Source organism: Tamandua tetradactyla, chromosome 7, assembly GCF_023851605.1.
Source record: "Tamandua tetradactyla isolate mTamTet1 chromosome 7, mTamTet1.pri, whole genome shotgun sequence".
In the NCBI taxonomy this organism is placed as follows: Eukaryota; Metazoa; Chordata; class Mammalia; order Pilosa; family Myrmecophagidae; genus Tamandua; species Tamandua tetradactyla.
This window is the reverse complement of record NC_135333.1, coordinates 788,939-815,182: the sequence shown is the minus strand read 5'-3', so window position 1 is coordinate 815,182 and position 26,244 is coordinate 788,939. Positions and strand designations below refer to the sequence as shown.

The following is a 26,244-nucleotide window of genomic DNA, read 5'->3' as shown; positions in this document are numbered from 1 at the left end:
TTTCCTCTTTTTTTTTTTTCTGTCAGCCCTGCCCCCTTGGTGCAAGGGCAAAAATGAGCAACCTCCTCTTTGACCAGGTTCACCTGAGCCGGAGGCCTATTTTTAATAGTCAGAATTTGTTAATTAATTCCACAATTGGCGTTTGGTTGGGCTCAGCCCCTGTTGCTGGTCAAGTCTCTTTCCTTTCCCCTCTGGGAAGCAGCCTGTGGGAGCACCACCTGCCGCAGCTTGGGGAACTCACGGTTCTGTGTCTGGTCACTGACATGGCCCCAGGAGCTGTTCTGTACTGTTTCTGGTTATTTAGTAGTTGTTCTGGAGGACGAAATAAAACGCGCACATTGCTAAGCCACCATCTTGGCCCGGAAGCTTAAATATTTTTTTATCATCACAATCAACTTTTATTTTTTTGTGAAAAATAAAATATATTTTTAAATTTTTATTTAAAATAAAATAAATATGAAAGCAATAAATTTCAAAGCACACCACCACAATTCATTGTAGAACAGATTTCAGAGTTTGGTATGGGTTACAATTCCACAATTTTAGGTTTTTACTTCTAGCTGCACTAAGATACTGGAGACTAAAAGAGATATCAATATGATGATTCAGCAATCATATTCATTTGTTAAATCCTATCTTCTCTGTACAACTCCACCATCACCTTTTTATCTTTCTATCCCTCTCTTTAGGGATATTGGGCTATGGCCATTCTAGCTTTTTTTCATGTTGGAAGTGGCTGTCATGAAAAAGCCACTTTTTCTGATGTTCTGGAGAGGCTGGACCCTCTAGGTTTCAGCACTTATCTGGTCCAGGGACCCATCTGGAGGTTGTAGGTTTCTGGAAAGTTACTCTAGTGCATGGAACTTTTGTAGAATCTTATATATTGTCCCTGGTGTTCTTTAGGATTGGCTGGAATGGTTTTGGTTGGGGTTGGCAAGTTATGATAGGTAGCAAAGTCTAACTGAAGCTTGCATAAGAGCAACCTCCAGAGTAGCCTCTCGACACTATCTGAATTCTCTCTACCACTGATACTTTATTAATTACACTTCTTTTCCCCCTTTTGGTGGGAATTGGATGGAATTGTTGATCCCACAGTGCTAGGGCCAGACTCATCCCTGGAAGTCATCTCCCACACTGCCAAGGAGACTTTCACCCTTGGATGTCATGTCCCACATAGTAGGGAGGGCAATGCTTTCACTTGCAGAGTTGGGCTTACAGAGACTGAGGCCACATCTGAACAACAACAGAGGTCCTCCTGAAATAACTCTTAGGCATGCCTATAGGTAAGCTAAGCTTCTCCACTACCTACATCAGCTTCACGAGAGTAAGCTTCAAATCAAGGGCTTGGCCTATTGATTTGAGTGTCCCTAAAGTTTGACACTGTATCAGGGGATTCCCTGATAGTAAGGTTTCATAGTCCCATACTTTTTCTCCCATCCCTCAAGGGACTTTGCCAATACTTTTTGATTATCTGCTTAATATATTCTAGGATATATCCAGACATTACATTAAGCTATAAAGGATTAAAGGGCCTTTTTCTTATTCTGGGCTCCATGTGTTCCAGTTGTTTAAATAAGCTATACAGGTAGGTTGAGTTAGATTATGTGCTACAGAAAATTTAGGTTCCAGACAAAATAAATCTTTCTTCCTTTGGTCTCAAAGAGTTGTGTGGCCTCTGAAAATCTAGAAATGATAATCCCCATTCCAGACTAAACCTTGATTTTTAATATAACTCTCATCTTTCAAATTAAGATGCTGAGGATGGAGAAAAACAGGGTCAAAAGTCCCTCCCATGCTGGTCTCTGCACCAGGGACACCTTGCCAGTGAGGCCTTTTCTGATGACCTGTATAAAATAGCCTCTCCCTTCAACCTGCTTCATTCCTCTTCACAACACTTATCACCACCTGACATCCATGGTTTATTTATTGTCTGTCTCCCCTTCCTAGAATGCAAGCTATTTAGGACAGGGACATTTTCTGGTTTATTCTTAGCTATATCCCAGTGCTAAAAGAATACCTGGCACATGGTAGCCACTAAATAAAATTTGCTGAATCAATGTGGCTCTTTTGACCACCTCAGAACTTTTCAAAGTGTGGTCCCTAGATCAGCAGCATAGGCATAACCTGGGAACTTGTTATATATGCAAATATTCTGGCCCCACCCTAGACTAACTAATCAGAAACTCTGGGGGTGGGACCCACGTATTGGTTTTAACAGCCTTCCAGGGAATTCTGATGTAGTTTGAGATCCACTGGACTGTTCCAAACCAGCTTCCGCTGAAAATCTCTGACAAAGAAAGGAAATGGAGCCACCCAGTGGACAGGAAAACCCTGTGAGATATAGGGAACGGGAAGGAAAATGCCTGGGAGCCTCTGGAACACCAACCTGCAAGACAAGCTCAAGTTTTGGGCTCTGTCCTGCTTGCAGAGAGTGGGAGCCTCTCAGCTAAGCTGTGGCATCCTCTGAGAACCCTTTCCTTGCCCCTCTCACTTCTCCATCCCTACCCTTCATCAGCGGGTTTATGGCCCTCCCTTCCAGAGCTCACCCATGGTGTTAGCACTCTATTGTCTATTGTCTGATCAGTAAGACTATCCCTTAGAACTTCTGGTGATGACAGACATGTTCTATAATCTGCACGATCCAGAACAGCAGCTGCTGCCCACATGCAGTTATTGAGGATTTGAAATGTGGCTAGCATGGTGGAGAAACTGAATTTTAAATTTCCTTAGATTGCATCTAAATTGCCATATATAGCTAGTGGTCTGAATCCGTGAATATCTACCTCCAAAGGGGCATCCTGAGAAAGGTACAAGACCCAGGACAATTCAACCCAACCCCAAAGGGTTCTCCTTGAAAGGAGACAGATGTCAGCATCATTCATGGGCACTATAGGGTATCTCTAATGACAGAGATTTGTAAATTGAAGTTTATCATTCAGAAAAGAAGAGCAATCCCTTCCCTGCCACACCCACCCAGAGCATGGAGCCCAATGAGGCTGTACCAGGTTCCCTGGCCAAGGATGGGCCCCCTGTCCACTAGCAATGAAAGTCTTTGATGGCAAAGATTTGGTCTTTTAGGTTTGTATTTCCACGTGTCAGTGCTGGCACAACGTAGAGACGCAGAAAAGGCTCACCGGTTGAATGCAAAACAAAAGATTGCCTAACGGAAGGCTCATGTTTAGAGTGGGTTGAATCACAACGGTGATGGATCCATCACCGTTGCACAAGATAAAGCATAAAGCACACTTCCTATGGAGAGAAGCCCAGAAATCCTACTTCTGCGGGGAAGGTTGTTACATGAGGATACATATAATGTTGACCCAGCACCAGAAGCAACACAGTTCCTCCCCAGACAGCCAAAAGCCTATCGACAGCTGAGTCTTCACCAAATCCCACTCACTGGCTTCCAACTTGGCAAGAAACCCTAGCAAAGCAAGGAAGCCTGAAACAGGCCATTTTGCCCAAGACCGGTGACTAAAAGCAAATGCCTGGCCAACAGAAAGGGGAGAAAGTCCACAGCTCAGGGGATACCACTTCCAGGTCCACCAGACTTGACGCCTGGGCTTGATTTCTCCTTCTGCTTCTTAACGCCAGTTTGGAGAGGCCATCTGTTCTAGTTTGCTGGCTGCCGGAATGCAATATACCAGAAACGGAATGGTTTTTAAAAAGGGGAATTTAATAAGTTGCAAGTTTACAGTTCTAAGGCTGAGAAAATGCCCCAATTAAAACAAGTCTATAGAAGTGTCCAATCTAAGGCATCCAGGGAAAGATACCTTGGTTCAAGAAGACCGATGAGGTTCAGGGTCTCTCTCTCAAGTGAGACGGCACATGGTGAACACAGTCAGGGCTTCTCTCTCGACTGGAAGGGCACATGGTGAATACAGCGTCATCTGCTAGCCTTGTCTCCTGGCTTCCTGTTTCATGAAGCACCCCGGGAGGCGTTTTCCTTCTTCATCTCCAAAGACCTCTGGCTGGTGGACTCTCTACTTCATGGTGCTGCAGCATTCTCTGCTATCTCTGAATCTCCCATCCTCCAAAATGTTTCCTCTTTTATGGGACTCCAACAAACCAATCAAGACCCACCCAAATGAGTGGAGACATGTCACCTAATCCAGTTTAACAACCGCTCATGATTAAATCACATCTCCAGGGAGATGATCTGATTACAGTTTCAAACATACAGTATTGAATAGGGATTATTCTACCTTTATGAAATGGGATTTTGATTAAAACATGGCTTTTCTAGGGGACATACATCCTTTCAAACCAGCACACCATCCAAGCGAAGCAGAGTGCCCAGTTGGGGGATGACCCCTATGCCTTGGTCATCTAGTCTCCCAGGTGGGAGAGCCCCAAATGGGCAGAGTAAGGGCCTGGTCTCCCCACAAGCACACACTTTTACCTTCCTTGACCCCCAGTTTCTTTATGTGTGAAATGACCATAAGTCACTTCTCCTTGCCCAGGTACAGCATCGTGAAATTGAACCTGATTTTCCTAGAGGGAAAGGAGCAAAGGTTTTTGGAGGTAAAGCTGCACATCATTTCTCAAGGCACAGATGATTTCTTTTTTTGGCAATATTTTAGGAATTTAGAGCATATTGTATTTTGTTTCAGTTTTTTGAGACCTGTGATTCTTTTATTTCATAGGGACTATTTGGAGTGCTGGCAGAGGACACTTAAAATTGTCTGAAAGACGAGTCTACAATCTGAGAAGTGAGATGTATCATTTTTGTCTTGGTGGATGCTGATTACACTAAACTCTTGGAAAGAAAGGAAATACCCAGGCAGAAGATGAAATCTTTTTTTATGGTTAAATGGATTTTGACCTGAACCAAAAGGCCGCATTTGATCTATTCCTACTTCATTAAAGTTAGAATTACATTCCTATAGAATCTCTGCATTTAGACAGACAGCTGAAAAATATGAGAATTTCTGTTTGACCAAACCAATTGCCTGACAGGTCCATTATCATGTCTTTATCAGCAGCCCTAAGGAATAGCTTCTAGGTACATGTGGCAGTTTTCCTCCAAAGCCTTATACTCATATTTCAGATGGTGTTACATGTGTGATAGTGGAATTAGCATGAATCTGGCACTGCTTAGCTTAATCCCTCTGTTCTATAGTATCCTCCCCTGTAAAATGGGAATGATAACAATCTCTGCTTCACAGGGGTTCTTATTAGTATACTTAGTTATATAACCCAAGCAATATAACTCTGGGTTCTAGTAATTCTATGGGTTCTATTAATTTCATGGGTTCTTGTAATTGTTCAATCTGGAACTATCATACATGAATTTATCTATACTACCCAACTAGGATCCAATTATATTTTCAGTTCATACAGCCTTGTAGATAATTTTCATATGTTTGCAATACTTTCTGCAGAGAAGCCCCTTTAGTCACCTCCTTTTAAACCTTGGTTTCTGTTCTCCAACATTAGGATTACCCAGTAGAAGTATGTAATGTTAAACATAAAAGGATCTTGGAAATGGCCTAGTCTAACTTTTCATTTTACATGTGAAGAAACTGAGTGTGCTGGTTTGAAATTATTATGTACTCCAGGAAAGCCATGTCTTTTCCCAGATCCAATCTTGTGGGAGCAGCCGATTTTTAAAATCCTGAATCAATATTGTAGGGCAGAGACTTTTGATTAGATTATCTCCACAGCGATGTGGCATGCCCAATTGTGGGTGTAATCTTTTGATTAGATGAAGATGTGACTCCACCCATTCAATGTGGATTTTGATTAGTTTACTAGAGTCCTTTAAAAGGGGAAATATTGTGGAGAAACCTCAGATGCAGACACATGGAGAACAGTTGTTTCAGAGCTGACAGAGACACGGATATTTGGAAATGTCTGGAATGCTGACAGAGAGAGCAGATGCCTAGATCCCAGCAGACATCCCAATTGCCTTCCCATGAGATGCTAAGCTAGCCAGAACTCAGAGTTGTGTCCTGGAGGAGCTAAGTGAAGGCCCACGGATGCTTAGAGAGGAAACCACTGGCATCAGAAGCTGGAAGCAATGGAACCTGGAACAAGGACCAGCAGATGCCAGCCATGTGCCTTCTTAGATCAGTCTTCCTTGAGCCAAGGTATCTTTCTCTGGATGCCTTAGTCTGGATATTTTTATGACTTTAGAACTGTAAACTTGCAACTTAATCAATTCCCCTTTTATAAAAGCCGTTCCATTTCTGGTACATTGCATTCTAGCAACTTTAGCAAACTAATATACTAAGCTTCCAGTAAAGATCAAAAGCTGTAAAAAAGTATACAAAAATAATACACCATTAAATGGCATAACATATAAAAGTGCCTGACATGTGGTAGACACTCATTAAATGTTTCTGTAGCCTTTACTTCTTTTCTGTGCACTTGCTCAAGATCATATAGCTAACTAGAGGTTGTGCTTACTTGAATTTAAAGATTTAGAAACTGGATGTCCCTCTCAAGGGGGACATCCTAACTATTGTCCTCAGGCTTGAAGGGGGTGAAGGAAGGTACCCATTGATTGCAATTTCTATTTGAATGTAGTTGCCACACCTACTAGTATTTGGAGGAACATTTTTCACATGAGCTGATGAATCCTCCTTTTGGCTCTGTCAATCCTGCTCCTAAATGATAAAGGGAAAGCCCCCCAAAGACTGATCAGCCATCAGCAACTAGAGTGTAGGGTGGAGTCTTTGGGTTCAGTGCTATCCCTGTGCATTGGTGGAGGCAATGCCCAACTACTTGACAAAGAGCACCACTTAAAGGTCACTCCTGAAATTTAAATTCAGCATATCCAAATAGCCTCCAGCCTCTTCTCTCTCTAACACTACTCTGATGCCATTTCCCCCTTTCACCAATGTCAGCTTAGTATCCAAAGTTCTCCATGTATTCACCCTCTCCAGCCTGACCTCCCAGCACTTCCCAATGTGGTTTCTACCCTTCAGTCAAACTGGGTTCATCAGTTTCAATTCTTTGCTTTCCTCCTGCCTTCTTAGCTCTTGCAATCCCCTCTGCCTGTTTGCTCTTCCTCTCTTGCTTTGTCTGTTTTGCATGTCAAAATCCCACCCATCTGGGAAGGCCGTTCCCAGACTCCACCTTCACCTGGAGCTTTTGCTACCCTCACGAAATGGAGTGTGTCCTTTGAACTCCTAGAATAGGACCTGGCTAAGAGGATGTAACAGGACATGACCGGCAGGATAAGTGGCCCAGGGAGGTGTCTGAGCTTTCGTGCCCCATTGTTCCCCCACTCCCACCCCACAGTGGCCCCATCTAGCTGCAGGCTTAAGGAGGAAGGTTGGTGTCTCGTGCATCTTTGTTTGCTACACAGTAGACAGAACAGCACTTTACACATGGAATGTGCTCAATATATATCTGTGTCAGTGGATTGGTTTTGCTCTAGATTTTGTCTGGCTAGCTCCCCTGAGCTATTCACATCTCAATACTCTCACACGCTGGGCATAATTAAAATGGCCATGTGGCCAGTTGGAATCCAACGTTTCTAGGGCACAGAGCTCCTTCTGGTACTGAGCCCTGGGAGATCCGATCTACCCTGCACACTGAGAGGCTTTTCATGACTGCTGGGTATTAGCTATTTCTAGGTTAACCACCACCACTGATCTGGCCTAAATTTAGTCACACTAGCTGGAACTTCTGATGCCCTCTCACTCCCTGTTTCTGTAAGACCAGAGGATTCCCCACCCAGCACTGCCCCACTCTCAGCTAACAGAAGTCTTTCTTTTTCTTGAACCTGCTCACAGCTGGAAAATCCCTGACCCCACAGCAGCCTCCCTTTCCTAGGCAACACAGATCGGCTTTGTTTTCTAGTCTTCTCTGAACTGCCAGCCAGAGGTTCCGAGAACCCAGTAACCAAAATAAATGTAACTGTGTTAGTGAGCAGCCTAAATTTAGGTTTGGGAATATGGCAGTGAGCCTTTAGTTGCCTTACTATTGAAGCAGATGTAGCAACAGACCTGGAGGCTGAAAAACAAAGTAGTACTCCAAAGCATAACGGGAGAGAAACGGGAGAAGGATGAGGCGAGTTCATGGGGGAAGGGTAGAACCCGAGCAGAAGTCAAAGAAGGGGATCTTGGGATATCCCCCATTCCATGAAGTAGTGGCAGCCAGACCTCCCTGATTCCCCAACTCCACAGGACTCCCCACTCCGAGTCCCTAACCCCCAAGGACCCAGGTAGTAGAGACTCTGCTTTATGGGGTAGGAAAGATTGGGTGCGAAGGGGCAGTAGGAGAGGGGTGCTGCTGGGATGGAAGTCTACCTAAGGGAAACACCTGACCAACATTTGCTATAAAGGGAGCAAGCACCCTGCAAGTCTGCAGAACCCTGCCATGCAAGGCTGGGGTCACCAGCCCAGGGGACCCCCAGAAGCAGAGGTGTCTTTGGCAGGAGAACTAAGAGGAACGGAGGGTGACTCAGGCAGTCTCGCCCTCTACTGGATGTGGCCCAGAGCTGGGGGTTCTCCCAAGGCAAAGCTGCTCAGAGCATCAGCTCCGGCCCCACTGCCTCCCTGTGTTTCTGGTTAAGACACATGCCCAGGCCAAGGAGCCAGTGAGAAGAGGTGGGGTCTGAACAGTGCCCTCTACACTCTCACTATGCTCTTCTCTGGGCCTCAAAGCTGCCTCCAACGCCCAGAACCCCTGTCAAGGCAAGAGAATTAGTTATCGTTGAGACCTCTTCCCGTCCCCTCCCCCATCGAGGGTTAAGATACAAAATGAAAAAATACCCTGGGGGTGGGGGAAGTCCTTGATTCCCCAGACTCACCCAGGTCCCCCTGGCAGGGGCTCCTATGGTATATTTGTTTCCTACTGGCCTCCTGGAACAAATTACCACACACTGGATGGCTTAACACAAATGGATTATCAGACAGTTCTAGAGGTCAGAAGACTAAAATCAGTCTTGTGGGCTAAGGTCAAGGTGTTGGCAGGTGCTAGGAGGTCTTCTGGAGGCTCTAGGGGAGAATCTGTTCCCTCACCTGTTCCAGCTTCTTGAGGCCACCTGCATTCCTTGGCTTGTGACCTCCCCCCCCCCCAATATTCTTAAGCTCTTGCTTCACCCTCAAGTCTCCAGCTTCTACTCTGACCCCCCGGTCTCCCTCTTATAAGGAGCCTTGGGATTACATTGGGCCCACCACCCAGACAATCCAGGAGAATCTCCCCATTGCAGGGTCCTGCACTTCATCACAGCTGTAAAATCCCTGTCACCATGAAAGGCAGCACACTCCCAGGTTCCAGGGGTTAAGATGTGAACCCCTTTGGGTGGTCATTATTCGGCGGACAACAGCTGGCCACTGAACATGGCCTTGCTACCCCTTACTTCACGTGCAACTTGCTCAAACGGATCGATGACTAAGCTACCCGGGTGGATGACACGCTCCAACAGAACTGGAGGCGTGTCTGGTTTAGTCAAAGCTACACTCCCAGCTCTGAGCAGCGAGCAGTCGCCGTAAACAATGGCGGAAGGTCTGTTTGTATCTGAATCATCAGCTCCTTTTCGAGGGTGAATGGCAGTGATTAAACCAGACCCAGCCGTGTCACTAACATCTGCCCCACAAATATCCACCTGAAGCCGGAATGGTGGAACTTGATGAGAACAGTGAAATTCTTGTGCCACAGGGTCAAACGGTGGCTGCCTGACCCAGCCACCACATGGTGTTGGCTTCTCTACCTTGGTGCAGTGCGGCCGCTCTCTGACAATGGTGATGCCCAATCAAGAAGTGAAACAGCAATAACCATGCACAGCCCCTAGTAAGTGGTTAGCTCTTTACATGCAAAATTTAATTGAATCCTCACAGCTTCTCAGGAAGATACGATTATTATCTCCATGGTATAGGGGAGGGACCCGAGGCTTCGAGAGGTGAGGTGATTTGCTCAAGATGACTCTAATAAGTGGTGCAGCCAGGACTTGATCCCAGGTTTTTCCTGACTCCAAAGGCCAGGCTTCCCACTACATTCGACTGCCGTTTGGATACTCACTCAAGGAGGAAGATGGAAAAGAACAGATTTTTCCATCAAAGTGAGTCAGAGGCAGGGCTGATGGGATGGGACAGTTCACCCAGGTCTTGGCTGAATTTCTTCTCTGGAGCAGAGCCCTGTGTTCATTCTCAGCCAGGGCTTACTATCTGCCAGCGGTTACTTCTTCGGAACTGAGTTGAATTCTCTTCACTCTATTAACACTTCAAATGTCCACCTGCCAAGGGAACTTCCATAGCAACCCCCAAAATGTTTTCAAAGCAACTTTTCCTTCAGCTTGCACAAGGAATATGTGCTTGCACAGCAAGAAAACCTAGCAGCCCCAGCCCCCATCCGGGGGGGGGGGGGGAAATGCTGCAGAAACTTGCTTCCTGCTGCAGTCGTGTGCACCAGCAGGCACTTATTGAGGGAAGGAGGAGAATCCAGAATGCCTGAGACAGGGAGATGATAGAGACACATGCCATCCCTCACCTTCCTATGTAAGACCTTCCATTTAAGACGAGTCGAAATGCAATGGAGGGGTGGCAGTGATTATGTGGAACACAGTAACAAAATACGCCTCTCAGGAAAGACTGTTCTCTTAGACTGGGAGAGGGCATGGCGATCAGAATGGAGAGGTGAGAGAGGGAGAAGTAGGGGGCTATTACCTAGTGGAAAAAAAAAAAAGATGTGTTTTAATCTATAAGGGACACAGCCAGCAATTCACTCTACTTGCAGTATAAAACCAGGCTCCCTGCCTCTCAGCCTAACCATGACCCCACCTCTACCATGTCTCAGTTGCCTCTGCTCACAGCCCCGTTCAGCTCCGGCCATCGTGTTCCTGCGGCTTCTCCAGCACCTTGCTTCCTCCTGACCTGACTTTCCTACACTGCCTCCTGCAGCTTTGCAAACCCCTCGGGAGACAACAGAGGCGGGCATACATTAAAGGGGGTGTGGAATATTCCTCAAACATTTTGTACACTCTTTAAGCACAGAGGCGTAGGCTGTCAAATGGGGTTATCTGGACCCCCAGGAGTTCCTCTCACCTTTTCACCTGCTGCCCAATAATAAGATGCTGGTTTTTAAAATTTGTGCCTGATGATAATCCCTAAAAGAGTTAAAAGGCCCTATCTGCTGGCAGACTGGGAGTAATAAGAGAAAAGCAGAGGATGCGCTTTTTTAAATGAAAAGGCAGTGGCTCCAGAGTAAGTGGAGAATTTGCTCCCAGCACCTGCCTGAGAGAGGCTTGGGCATGACTGAGGCGCGCGCACACCTTCCACCAAAGCAGACGCCCTCCACATCCTTCCATCGGAAAAACCCTCCCACAAGCTGGCGCCAAGGGAGGAGCTAGTTCATCGCATCTTCTTCCGTGCTCCCTCCTGCCAGGTGAGAGGTGAGGACACAGCTTGTCCCCTTGCCACTCACCACTTGTCTGGTTGGCTTCGGCACTTTTGGTCATAGATTTACCTTCTGTTCAAGAATGTTTTTTTCTTTTTTTTGCATAGGCAGGAATCAAACCTGGGTCTCCAACATGGCAGGCGAGAACTCTGCCACTGAGCCACCGTGGCCTGCCCTGTTCAAGATTTTTATTCCTGTTAATATCAGCATCCTCATCAGCACTACTGCTTCAGCAGCCATAGATGTGATAGAAATATGTTGATAAAATAGGCCTCTTGCTGGAGGAGAGGAGCAATTCAGAGAGCCTCAGCAATTACTTTCCATCATCCATGCTTTCATTTACGCTTCTGGTGCACTGAGCTGAGAAAGGGTGTTCGAAATTGTCTTACAGCCAGAGATGCTTCTCAGCTCAAGCCTGCACCGTGAGCAGCCTTAGGAGGAGGAGTTAAGGTAGAAGGTTCACAGATGTCCCATTTAAATCTAAAACCAGGGGGAATCCTGATCTATTCTCTTCTACCCAGAAATGTGTTCTTCATTAAAAAATTCTGTCTTTGCCCAAATGTACTCCTGCCTCCTTCTCTTCCCCTTGGGCCTTAAGATCTCCCCTCTATGGCTCATGCAATACAAACTTTGAACTCCTCAGCCCAGCTTTCAAGACCTTTATCCATTCTTATAGATCCTGCCTCTTTGCCCTTAGGGAAAGCTGGTGCAGCCAGTTGGGGGTCAGGTCTGTTTCACACATTGTCTTTGTAACCTCAGGTGAAGCACCTAATTTCTCCCCACCTCATGGTCCTCAACCATAAAAAGGGAACAAATAATAGCATGCATCTTATGGGGCTGTTGTGAGGATTAAGTTAATATGACATGACCCCAGGCTTGTCATGTCAATGCTTTATATGCGTCCACTGGCAGTGTGATTTCAAACCTGGCTTTCAGAGCTCCCACTGATTTGATGAGTGCTTAGAAAAAGTATTAATTTTCCAATAAATTCTCTTTGGTTCATGATAACCAGAGTTGGCTTCTTTTTTTTTTCACATGAGCAGGCACCAGGAATTGAACCCAGGTCTCCGGCATGACAAGCGAGACTGAGTTGGCTCCTTTTGTTTGCAACAAAGAACTCTAACTGATTTAGCTGTTAGGAGGCTAAATAAACACAAAGGTAGCTAGGCTATAATTAGTGATTCATGCTGAACCTTAATAAATTAAATCCCTGTGGAGATAGTGATAGGGAGAGGCGTCTTGACTGTTGTAACCACCCCTCAGTTTCTGACCCTGACTCCCAAAATGCTCCCTTGTTAGGAGTTCCCAGTGAGCTCCTGCCGCTGGCATTCAGGGGAGAGCAGACCAGCTGCCAACAGTGATTTTCAGCCTGCCAATATTGATATGCCAGAGCTTCCAACCCAATGTCCTCGGATAAGACTTAATGCTGAAGTCAAAAATAAGAAGAGGCAGGGCTAATGGGCGACATCACCAGCAACCAGCTTCCTGTCGTTCGAGACACCTGAGGGCACTCAGGTGCTTCTCATTCTGACACAGTGGAGGAGGGCAGGGAGCACCAAATGACTCTCGAGAGCTCACACGTGCAGATACCAGATCTAGAATAATTGGGCAGTCCATGCTCTCCCTGGTACTTAGGCTTGTCAGTGCCTGTTGAAGTGAACAGGTGATGGAAGCAGCTGGAACCTGCCATCAAAATACAACCCAACTTAGCACAACCTGCCAGGCCGCCCCATGCCTGTAAGTCATCACGCCTGCTGTTCTGCCTGACGTGTTCTCCCCACCCCTACCCCCCATTGCTTTGCCACCTTCCTCCAGCCACTGTCCAAAACTCAGCTCAAATGTCCCTCCCTAAGTCTGGCTGGGATGCTCCTTTTCATGGCTCCTATAATATCCCACACCTCATTACATTCTACCATCATTGGGTATTTACTTTTTCTTTCACTAAATTGTGTGGTTTTGGAGAATGGAGACCCAATTTGCTTCATCTAGGTATTAGCTGCTAGGCTATGGCCAATAAATATTTGTTAAGTAAATGAGTTAGCTCTTTATTTATTGGACAATAGGAAAGGGAAGTTTATAAAATAAAACATGGATCAGAGGCAAGCACTAGAGCTCTAATTCAGCTTTGCATCTGACATGCAATATAATATTAGAACCATCATGCAATTTTACTTCTTATACTTAGTGGTGGTTTACTATAAAAAGGGAATTATTAGGCCTTCATTTGTCACCAACCACTTGGAGAAATTATAAGGAAAACATGCTTATGCAATCTACTCAGTTTCTCAAATTTTCACTTGTAAACTTGCCCAGGAAGTGTTAGCTTTATGCTTCTACGATTTTGAATTATAAAAATATCAAACTGTATAGAAAAATGTTCAAGATAGTGAAAAGAAGTTCAAAGGAAACCCAGGTCATCAAAAAGAGAGTCTTTATTCACTTTTGGACAGAATGCCCCTATTCCAGGAGTTGTGTGTGACAGGGAACATCGGTCTCTCTATATTTCAGGGGGATCATGGAAATAAAAAGCCAAAAAAAAATTTGAAGTCTAAAAAGAACTCTAAATATGGACCTGATCAAAGATACAGCTAGCTTTTTAAAATGTATTCCCTCATTCCTCTGTAACAAAGCAAAAGATAGACACGTTTTGACCAAACAATCGGGGTAAGGCTTAGAACAGTGATGGGTAAGATTGTGAAATGGAAAAAGTATGCTGGTATCAGTGAACTTAAGCTAGTTACGCTGCAGTAACAAATAAACCCCCAAACTCAGAAGCTTCCAACAGCAAAGGTTAAAACTTCTCGCTCACATTGCATGTCCACTGCAGGTCACTTGCAGCTCTGTTTGATGTCCTTGTCATTTTAGGATCCAGTCTGAAGGCATAAGCCCCAACTGAGATAGCTTGACCTCACAGCAGAAGGAAAATGGGCTACAGTCAAATCACACCCAGGCTCTTAAAGCATCTCCCTGAAGGGCACATTTCACTCCACTCACATCTCATTGGCCCAAACAAGTTATATGCTCAGGCTTATATAAATGAGGCAAGAAATATAATTCTCTCACAGAGAGAACAGGAAGTATTTAGAACAAATAATACAACCTAGCACAATGGTCTCTGGAGTCAGGCAAACTTTGGTCTAGAATTTGGCTTTACCCACTAGCCACGTGCTCTTGGGAAAGTCCATTAATCTCTTGTGGAATCTTTACATTGGGAATAATAGTGACAAAATGCTTCTTGGTAGCATTAGGGAGTGGTGACCACATCCCTCCCTTGTTCCCGATAGATATCAAATGTCTTCTTCATCCCAGGTTCTGTATGAAGGGCATGTAAACAAGCTTCCCCTCAAAGATCTTATTGTAAATCTTGTTGAAGAGAAACATGTAAGACAGAAAATCTCACCAATACGTGAAAAGCAAAAGTGATAAACACTTTCCTTCCTTGACACTATAGAACTGAAGGGGTCCTACACCCTCCCTCTCCATCTGTTCTGCCACTGACAGCATGATGAGAATAAACATCAAGAGGATGGAGTATCTCAGAAAGGTCTTGGGATTCAGGGGAGCTGAGCTCTTCAGGGATAACTTTAAGCATGTGCAGTTAGGGAATCCATCCTCTCTTTGCGTATCAAAGAGTGGGAGTAAAGGATGAGGAGCTACCTTGTGAAGGAATGACTTGCATAATCATTCCTGTGGAAAGCTGGAGAAACACACAGATGAGAACCGCCCCCCTTCTAGAATGTCCCTGCGATGTGGAATGCCACTTGATCCTTGCACCAGAGAACTTGACCCTATGCACCCCAGTGTAACATTTGTAGACACTGGTGGCAGGGAGAAAGAAAAAGAGTTGAGGGAGAAGCAGCGAGAGAGGAGAGACAAGAGTGGTCTTAGTTTGCCAAGACTGCTATGACAAATACCACACAATGGGGTGGCTTAAACAACAGGAATGTATTGTCATGTGGTTTTGGAGGCCAGAAATTCAACATCAAGATATCAGCAGGTCATATTGTCTCTGCATTCTGCTGGTGGTTCAATCTCTACCTCCATCACCTGGTGATCTGTCTCTTTCGTTCTCCTTCTCTGGTTTCACTAATGGCTTCTACTTCTAGTCCAAGTTCCTTTGCTTATAAGGTCTTCAGCCCTATTGGATTAAGGCCCATCCTTATTCGGTTTGGCTACACCTTGATGAACAACATCTCCAAAGTTTCTATTTACAAATAGGTTCATTCTGCAGGACCAGGGATTAGGACTTGAACGTGTCTTTTGTGTGGGGGGGTGGGGCATGATAAACTCTCCAACAAGAGTAATGCACTTCTTAATCTTAACAAGAAGGAGCTAGGATAATGGATGAACATCTTCAGGAATCAAAGAATGAAAACAGGAGTAGATTCTAGTTCTTGAGCATTCAAGAAAGAAAGTCATTTGCTATAGACAAGAGACAACAATAAAGAGAACATTGTAGTATTTCTGGAACCTGTAGAACTTTTATAACTGTTATTACCCTGACATATTATTGCCTTAATGATTAATGATATATCTGAGAAAGAAAATACATTTATGGGGGACAAGACAGAAAAAAAGGGGGTTGTTGAAAAGCTCCATCACATTTTAGCATCAGCTCCTACACAGAGGACCACAGATCATAAAAATCGGTATGGACTCTCTAGAGAAGAGGGGGAGCAGGGCAGGTTCTTGGTAGTACCTCAAGAAAGAAGTTAGGGATGAAAATGAATTGAGTGCCTCATAATACTTTTACTCACTTCACCTCACTTTATCCGAACAACAGCTTTGAGAAGTGGGTTTTCATATTTGCTTTTTTACAAGTGAGGGAACTAAATTCAGAGAGATTAGGAAATTATCCAAAGACATATTGCTCAAAACTGAACTCAGATCTCCTTATTTCAATTCAAATACACTTTCCACTCTATGAGGACACAGTGATTCCAGGTCGAGGTGAACTTTGGACCCAGAAACAATTCCCTCTTCTGTGATGCCATTCTCGGCTTGGACGCTGATAATAATCATGGTAATGATAATAATTAAGGCTGCACACTTAATACACGATACACACTGTGTTAAGTCCTTAAACTGTACTATGTCGTCTAATACAATGTCATGTGAGAGTGAGTGGTAGAGTTTTAGGGTTGAAGGCAGATTGCTAAAATCAATTGTTTTTCTATTCCCTGCATTCTATTGCCCTATAGTACTAAATACTGCACTAGCGTCAAATAAACTCATGTTCTACATTTTCTCTGGACAAGGCGTTGGAGAGCTAATATCCAGGAAAAGTCACATCAGCATTTCCTGGGTAGCTTCTACCATCCTATGAGATAAGCTGATTGTTTCTGATACCCCTATATAGTAAGTGAGGGGAGGGCCATGCTAATGAATATGATGATTCTTTTCAATATGGGGTCCAGAAAAAATGCATAATAACCTCCTTCCCTCTATACCCCTAGAATGCCCCTTCTTTATGAAACACTGTTCCACAGTTCACCATCAAGTTAATAGAGACTACACTAGGATAATAGTTTATGGCACTGATATTAGAATACAACTTGGTGTTCAAACTTTTATACATTTATTAATAAATGTTTAATTGTGGCCTAATGGATGCTGGCTACTGTACTAGGTATTGAGTGAGCAAGATGAAAAAGACACAGTCCTTGCTCTCAAGACCTTCAAAGTACAGTATTACGCATGGGATGTACAAAATTGGTTAAATTAAGAAAGAGATCCTGTAGGTATCTGTTAGCTAAGACACACCAGTGGTGGGTATAAATATGGAAAATCTCATGATGATAATTCATTTTTAAACTTGTCTCGAGATTAGAATACTCAGTTGACAGAAAAGTAAAACTGGGCATCACAAGATTATGCTTGCATGAAGAACAGCTAGAGACACAGAATAATTCAGATTACTCCAGTAGTACCAAGAGCAAGCCTGGCATCGGCTGTGTGGTATGTGACCAGGACGCTGACGTTGCCAATACACAAAGGCCATCCAAGGGACAAAGCCAGATGAGGTTCTTCATCACCCAGTAACCAAGCCTATTTCTTCATCAGGATCAGGCCGATTCCAGACATTCGTAAGCATGAATTATTTTTGTGAAAATCATGTCTGATGAGAATTTATCCAAAAAGAAAAAAAGAAAGAAGAGAGCATTTGCCAGGTTCTTTGAAATGGTTAAATTTCTCCCAGGAGAATCATATAAGAATATGCTGTAGCCAAGTTCTTAAGGTTTTTACACTGTTTTTAAAAGGTGATAATCAATCTTGTTTTAAAATAGATGTTATTAAAAAAAATAGATGTTATTCAGATACCTCCTTCCTCTTTCTTTTTCACCTTCCACTTGTGTGAAACCCAACTCAGCTCTCACTTTTCTATGAAGTCTTCCCTAATAGCTATTGTTGGCATGACTCTCCTCTGCACTCATTTATACTTCGGGGTGGTTCCATTTTCTTTTAGTACCAATTACTTGTGCTCTGGTACTGTTCTTTATTTCTTGTGCATAAGTGGAGAGGTGAACTCTCCTAACCACCTAAAGTTCTAGAGCTAATCACCAATCAAAAGTATGCTTCTTAAACTTCTTTAAGACCCTTTCACTGCAATTTCCTCCTAGGGTCTCTTTTCTCATCCAGTTTTTTCATTTATTTTTTGTCTCTACTCTCCTCACCTTTATCCCTTTAACTTAACAAAGCAAACTGAGATGTTCAAAGGGTTTACTGGCAGACAGGGCCAATATAACAAAATGGGAAAATGATAAAAATTTCTAGGAATCTTCAAAAGGATTATAGCGAAGATGTTTCTGTTCTTCATTAAAATTTAAATTAGGCTAAGGTTTAATCTTTCTTAGCGGCTCAAGTTAGATTTCCCCTTAAATGTGGCTTCTGGAGTCCATTTATATAACCATCCTCTTACTGTTGTTTCCAGATCCAGTATATTTTCTGTAGGTTCAGACACTAAAGGATGGGTAATTCAAGTTCCCTCATTTTTATTAATGTCATTTCCAATAATGCCATCAACATTTTACCCAGTTTTCCAGAGATCTAAGAGTTATTTCAAACTCTTCTCATCTACCATATTAAATAAATGATTACATCTGACCACTTCTCCTTCAATATCCCTTATAACTGCTCTTCCTTCTCCCTTCCTTCAATTACTGCATGGTTCTGAGCTTCACAATCCCTCACTGGCACCATTTCATTTGTTTTCTCATCAATCTCCCCACCTCCAGCCTGGACTTCTCAATCTATGCTCCACCTAGTAACTGCTTTGATCTTTCTAAAAACAATAACGACCTTGTGTCTTCTCCGTTTAAAAATCCATCAGCTGATAAAGACTGAGATAGTATAATCTATGAATGCCTAGAGTGTACAATGATAGTTACTAAATCTATAAATTAAAAAATGTTTTTGCATGAGGAAGAACAAAGGAATGTCAATATTGCAGGGTGTTGAAAATAGATGGCCATTCATATTTTTAAAAAACAAATCCATCAGCGATGCCAAACCCCAGCTAAAACCATTCCAGCCAATCCTAAAGAACACCTAAGACAATATATAAGATTCTACAATGGTTCCATGTACTAGGGTAACTTTCCAGAAACCTATAAACTCCAGGACTTACAAGGTAAGTCCTGAAACATAGAGGGCCCAGCCTCTCTAGAACATCAGCTAGCTCCATCTTCCTACCCCATATTATTGACATTCCCTTCCAACATGAAAAAGTCAGAATGGGCATAGCCCAAATGCCCCTAAAGAGCGGGAGAAAGATCAAAGCTGATTGTGGAGTTATACAGAGACGGTCGGGCTTAACAAATAAGTATGATTGCTGAATTGCTGAATCATTCTATTGATATTTGTTTTAGTCTCCAGTATCTTAGAGCAGCTAGAAGTAAAAACTTAAAATTGAGGAATTGTAACCCATACCAAACTCTTAAATCTGTTCTACAACTAATTGTTGTGATGTGCTTTGAAATTTATTGATTTTTTGTATATATGTTATTTTTCACAAAAAAAAGAAACAAAGTCAATTGCGATGATGAAAAAAAAATTTATTCCTTCTAGCCTCTAATGTTCTGGAGTAGCTAGAAGGAAAAACCTGAGAGGATGATATGGTAGCCCATGACAAACTCTAGGATCTGTCCTGTAACTACTTGTTGAAGAGTGCTTTGAAAACTATTGCTTCTTTCTTTCTTTCTTTGCCTTGACTATATATTATATTACACAACAAAAAAGGTAAAAAAAAAAAAAAAGTCCACCAGCGAATTGGTCTTGCTTATTATTTAAGATTCAAATGACACAAGGAGTCATATAACCTTCACGATGAGGCCTCTGCTACGTCTCCACCTTCATCTACCTCCCTTCACCACCATCCACTCCAGCCAGGCCTGAGAACCTGCAAGTCTCGCCAGGAGTCCCTCTCTCCAGCCTCTCCTTTCTTTTGAATATGCTGTTCCTTCTGTCTAGAATCCCCCTTTCCCTTTGCCTTTCTAGGAGCATCTATTTCCTCTGGAAATTTTTCTTTCATTTTTTTTCCAAACAATTAAGCTCTTCCTTCTCGGGACTCTCACACAGCCTGACTCATGTCACCATTAAATAGTACTTACAACATATGGCTGTTAAATACCTATGTACTTGATTACTCTAGTAGACTAAGTTCCTGACGAGCAGGTTCCTTGTTCTATTCATCTTTGTGTCCACAGGGCCTAGCACTCATTAAAAGATCCATACTTGTCTGTTGTAGGAGGCATGACAGTTATCGCTGTCACTGTTGATGCCCTTTCCCTCTCATATCCCCTCTTCCCACCACTTCACACATAACAGTTTCTCAGCTCATAAGTCTCCCTCTTTTCTCTGCCTCAGGACTTTCTATGGCTTAATGGGGGCTCCCTGTGCCTCAGGCAGGCTCCCTGTGCCTCAGGCAGGCTCCCTGCCAGTACCCAGTAGTTAACACTGGGGATACCTTCAACTTGTGGGACGCTGAGAGTCTAGGGGTAAATGCCCCAGCCTCTAAGATGTGTTAAACATGGCCTCTCAGTCAGTTCCGGTCATTTCTGTCTCCTACTTGCGTGTTCTCTCTTTTTTTTTACATTTTAATTGAGAAATTTTCACACCCCTTACAATCCATCCAAAGTACACAATCAGTGGTTCACAGCATCATCACATAGTTGTGTATTCATCACCATGATCATTTTTAGAACATTTGCATTAGCCCAGAAAATGAAATTAAAAGAAAACCCCAAACATCCCATACCTCTTACCCCTTCCTCTTATTGACTACTAGTATTGCATTCTACTCAATTAAGATTTACAGTAGAGCTAGATTAACTAAGGCAGTGTAGTATGGACAGAGATAGATATGTGTCTGTGTGTGTGTGTATATATATATGTAAAACAAAACAAAATATCCAAAAGCAGATCTATATAAGCAAAGAAAACTTGGACATAGTTAGTAGAAGCCAGAAGTCAGTAGAAGCCAGAAGAGGAAATCAGAGGTGCAGGCACAAGGAGAGGGATGTGGCCATATAATGGAGGATTGCCAGGAAGCTACCCATGCAAGAGAAAGTAAGACATGCCAATATCTTGACATTGGTCTCTAGCCTCCAAAACCATGAAACAATACATTCCATTTGTTTAAGCCAGCCCATTGTGTGGTATTTGTCATAGCAACCTTAGCAAACTAGGACCCCAACCAAAGACAAAGCTTTAACCCAATTCACTTAATGTGTTATGGAAATGTTGTCAGGTTTCTCAATGTCTTTTTGCTTCAGGTAAAGCGAAGCTCAAGCAGTACCTTCTCTTCAAACACCTCATTACCATTTTCCCCATGTTCTTCCAAATCTCCAGGGAGAATAAACTGTTTTTCTGTCTGTTCTCTCATCAGTTTAATCATACTACAAATGGCACTTATTCTACTTATTTATATTAGTGTTACACATATTAGGTTGGTTGTAAAATTATCCCTCTCCTCCAGTGGCCTCTACTGTGGCCTGTTTTATTTGTATTCACAGCACTTAGCATAGTCCTTGGACTGCAGTACGTGTTCAAAAAATGTATATTCAATTGAATATTTTGGTTGAATGATACAAAAATTCATGAGATGATATATCTCCATCATATGCTGATGATGAGAGATATGATTCAAAAGTGAAAGCCACCTTAATTGTACAGACTTTAATTGATAAACCTTACTTGGGACCAACCACAGGCATCCCATCATCTTATGACACCCAGAAAACTCCAAAGGAGGAAGAAACCTCAGACAGTAATGCCAATCCTACCCACTCTATTCTACGCGTAGCCCTGAAGCCTACGGCACCCCACTTAAAACAAGAAGTTTTAAGATCCAGAGTTAGCCCCACGAAATTACCCGTGACGTACATGAGACTCAAATGACAGGTGTCATTTGAGCAACTATTTGAACTTTGTTTTAATCCCTCTATTGGAAGTTAATTCTCCATGGCTTTCTCCCATTTCTGCATGTCTTGTAAGTGAGGCACTGATTGCTCTTCGTTCTGAACTATCTTTCCAAGAATGCCTGTATAGACAACAATCTTGGATATAGAAATGGGGTTTCCTTCTTGTGCAAAGTGCTCCATGCTTACTATCCCTATAATAAAGTCCATGTCTCCCACCAAAGCAAGGGGAAGCCATGCCCTTTACAAAATATTTGGATTACCTAAAGCTCAAGGTTTCTTTCCAATGAAGAAACTCACTGCGTATACAGTTCTTTTCATTCACACTGTAGATACTGGGGCTGAGAGAAACTGGCAGAAAATTGTCAGAGCTCTGCTAAAAAGTTGTCAATTGCTGAGAGTAATACACTGTCCTTCATTTCTGACCCAGGAGTTTCATGTCTTCTACCAGCCCCCATGAAATGGTGGCAGGCTAACTTGTCAGTTTGTAAGCAGGGTAAACTCTTACAGTCCTCACAGTTTCTGAAGCCTCCCCATCAGGATATTCTTGCCTTCACTGTGTTTTGACTGTCTCCTATGTGCGCTCCATACTGAAAATAATCTATAGGTGTAAAATCTTGCTGGGTAGGAAGGATGGTGTGGAGGACAAATCAGTGATATCTGATTTGTAAAGGAAACCAATTTGAGAGGTAATAAACATATCCTTCAAACAAACTAATGGTATATGGTGATTGTGCTGGTTTGAAGCTATTGCATACCCCAGAAAAGCCATGTCTTTTAATCCTCATTCAGTATTGCTGGGTGGAATATTTTTTAATGTTCCCAATTGAGGATGGTAACTTTTGATTAGATGGTTTCAATGGAGATGTGTCTCCATCCATTCAAGGTGGGGTTACTTACTGGAGCCCTTTAAGAGGGAACCATTTTGGAAAAAGCTCAAGAGCCAAGAGAGTAACCAGAAACGACAGAGCCAACAGAACCAACAGAGCCCATGCAGCCAAAAACTTTGGAGATGAAGAAAGAAAACACCCCTGGGGGAGTTTCATGAAACAAGAAGCCGGGAAAGAAAGCTAGCAGAGTTCATCACGTGCACTTCCAGCTGAGAGAGAAACCCTGAACTTCATCAGTCTTTCTTGAGTGAAGAAAGAAAGAATCTTGATGGTGTCTTAATTTGGACATTTTCATAGCCTTGCCTTAATCTGGACATTTTCACAGCCTTAGAACTGTAAACTTGCAACTTAATAAATTTCCCTTTTTAAAAGCCGTTCTGTTTCTGGCATATCACATTCTGGCAGCTTACAAACTAACACAATCATGTTCAAATGAAAAATATGAAATATTTCCTGCTGTTCAGATAAGGCCTTGTTGTGTTGGTGTGTCTTTATTGTGCAGACTGGCAGGTGGCAGTAGCATGTCCCAATAGCTAGGAAGATCCTGTACCTTGATCTGAACATTTCTAAGCACCATTCATTACCTCTTTTTGTAACTTTCATTGGAGCATTGCTGAGAGGAGGGGACTATTTCAATGCAGTTTTCTAGAGGATTCTAGTTCTCTTTTGTTTCATACATGCAGCACACTTGTTTGTTTACTCATCTATTTATTTCAAAATGGATTTATGGTAGCTTTCAAGAATATATAAAATTCAAGATAGCATAACTTAAAAGAAAGAAAAATAAGGGTGTCATTATTTATAACATAACACCTATTATGATTAGTTCATGTATTTGGTTCTAAATGTTTCAGCAGCCAAAGTAAAAAGTGAAACCAGATCAGTTATACAACCTAAAGTGTTCACTAAGTTTAAAAGGAAAATATTTGCATCCCAGGTATTGGCTTGGAAGAGGGAAGTGGTAGTCACTGCAGGAAAACACAAAGTCTTGCTGGGACACTTCTTCTTTGCAGAACAAAAGCCTTAGGTTCTGGGACAAGCAGCAAATCCTATCACACCAGAGCAAGATGAAGACTCCTTATTTCTGGGGGAAGGAAAAAACAAAACAAAACAAAAACTGTTTCTCCCTGGGGAAGATGCCAAAAGCAGTTCCATGAGAGGTTTCTTACTGCTGGGAGATGGTCAGGATAACGGAGAAAATTCTGAGAGAAGATGAAGAGAGTCTCCTCAGTAGATCTCACACAGCAGAGGAAAGAATCAGTGAACTTGAAGAAAAGTCAATAGAAATTACCCAAAGTACAACACAGAGAGATAGAAAGATTGATTTAAAAAAAAAAAAAAAAGCAGCAACAACAGAGCATCTGAGAACTGTGGGACAATATCAAATAATCTAACATAACATATAGTTGGAATTCCAGAGGATGGAAAGAGAACAGGACATAATAATCTGGAGAGATAATACACAAGAATTTTTCAAAAAGGATAAAAGCTATCACACCGAGTCAAAAAAAACACAGAGAACCTGAAGCAGGATATGAATGTATAAATTTCTCTCCATTTCTACTGCTTTTCCAATTCTCATATTTCTAGCTCAGACTACTAAAATAGCCCCTACTTGATCTTTGTGCCACCACTCCTATCTCCCTACATCTGTTTTCTAAACATTGGAATGATCTTTTTTTTTTTTTTTTGGCTTTCAATAAAAGGGGATTTATTAAGTTAATGTATAGTTCTTCAGAGGAAAGGCAGCTAACTTTCAACTGAGGTTTTCTTATGTGGGAAGACACAGGGTGGTCTCTGCCGGCCTTCTCTCCAGGCCTCTAGGTTCCAACAATTTTCCCCGGGTTGATTTCTTTCTGTACCTCTAAAGGCCTGGGCTGAGCTGCGAGTGCTGAGATGAGGTATACTGAGCTGCTTGGGCTGTGCTACGTTGCGCTCTCTCATTTAAGCACCAACCAATTAAGTCAAACGTCACTCATTGCAGCAGACACGCCTCCTAGCCGACTGCGGATGTAATTAGCAACAGATGAGGTTCATGTACCATTGGCTCATGTCCACAGCAACAGAACTAGGTGCCTTTACCTGGCCAAGTTGACACCTGAATCTAACTACCACATGTCCACCCCTTGGCAACTTGGCAACTACATGCATCACGTTAAACAGTGGTAAGGTGCAAAAAATTCCCTTCTAGCTGTGGACCTATGAATCTCAAAACGAGTTATCTGGTGCCAATATGCAAAGGAGGGCATTCACAGAATACAGAGTTTCATTTCCATAGGGAGAAATTGGAAGGAAAACCTGCAGGGCAAACACCATTGGATTTCAAAGTCTGAAAGTCATTTATCCTTCAGCTTTAGAAAGTGGCAGTCCCACCCTTTCCAAGCGCCTATGCAGTGGCCCGCCTCTTTCCAAATCAACCTCGGGGAACATTGAGGAGACCACCTTTTTCTTGGCTCCACTCTCTCCAGGCATGAGGGCCACCCCTGGGCTCTTTGCCATTTCCGGGGCACAAGCTCAACCCTTCCATGTGGTGCAGCCAAGCTCTCCCCAGTCCCCAAGGAGCGTGCTATAACTTTTCCAAGGCCTGAGGCGACACAACTCTTCCACTGAAACAAAATGGGAGACTCATCCTCTACCCTCAGGGCAAACTCACCCTCTCCATGTATATGGGTGGGTCCACTCTCCTGGCCGAGGTTTCTTGGCTTCAGACCTGAGCGTCCATGGTTCTCACTCTGCAAACTCCACTTTGTCCCTTTGTGTCCCCCCTTGTCCAGACTGGCAGTGGTTCTGTTTGCATCAACAGTCTCTTCAAGCACTCCAGGACTTCTCCATCATTCTCTTCACAGTTCCTCCAAAATCTTCCCCTTAGCCATCCAAAACACCATTCCAGCATATCTGGTATTTGCAAACCACAGCAGCACCCCACTCTCCAGTACCAAATCTGTTCTAGTTTGCTAGCTGCAAGAATGCAACACACCAGAGATGGACTGGCTTTCAATAAAAGGGGATTTATTTAGTTAACATATGGTTCTTCAGAGGAAAGGCAGCTAACTCAACTGAGGTTTTCTTACATGGCCTTCTCTCCAGGCCTCTGGGTTCCAACAACTTTCCCCAGGGTGATTCCTTTCCACATCTCCAAAGGCCTGGGCTGAGCTGCAAGTGCTGAGATGAGGTATGCTGAGCTGCTTGGGCTATGCTACATTGCGCTCTCTCATTTAGGCACCAGCCAATTAAGCCAAACATCATTCATTGCAGTAGGCACACCTCCTAGCTGACTGCAGAATTAATCGGCAACAGATGAGGTTCCTGTACCATTGGCTCATATCCACAGCAACAGAACTAGATGCCTTCACCTGGCCAAGTTGGCAACTGAATCTAACTACCACAAAGAAGCATATGAGGATTTTAAAATCATATATAATTGGTAATGCTTATGTGCAGTTTCAATTTGCTGAAGATGCCAGAACGCAATATACCAGAAACAGTTTGGCTTTTTCAAAGGGGATTTATAAGTTTATAAATTTACAGTTATAAAGTCATGGAAATGTCCAAATTAAGGCATCAAGGGGAAGACACCTTCTCTGAGG

At 43.1% G+C, this 26,244-nt stretch overlaps 1 protein-coding gene across 10 annotated transcripts in view; it reads right to left on the bottom strand.

The window, feature by feature from the left end:
- Window positions 1-26,244, bottom strand: part of TRIM67 (tripartite motif containing 67) — a 60,945-nt gene that overhangs the window by 23,172 nt on the left and 11,529 nt on the right. The window lies entirely within an intron of this gene.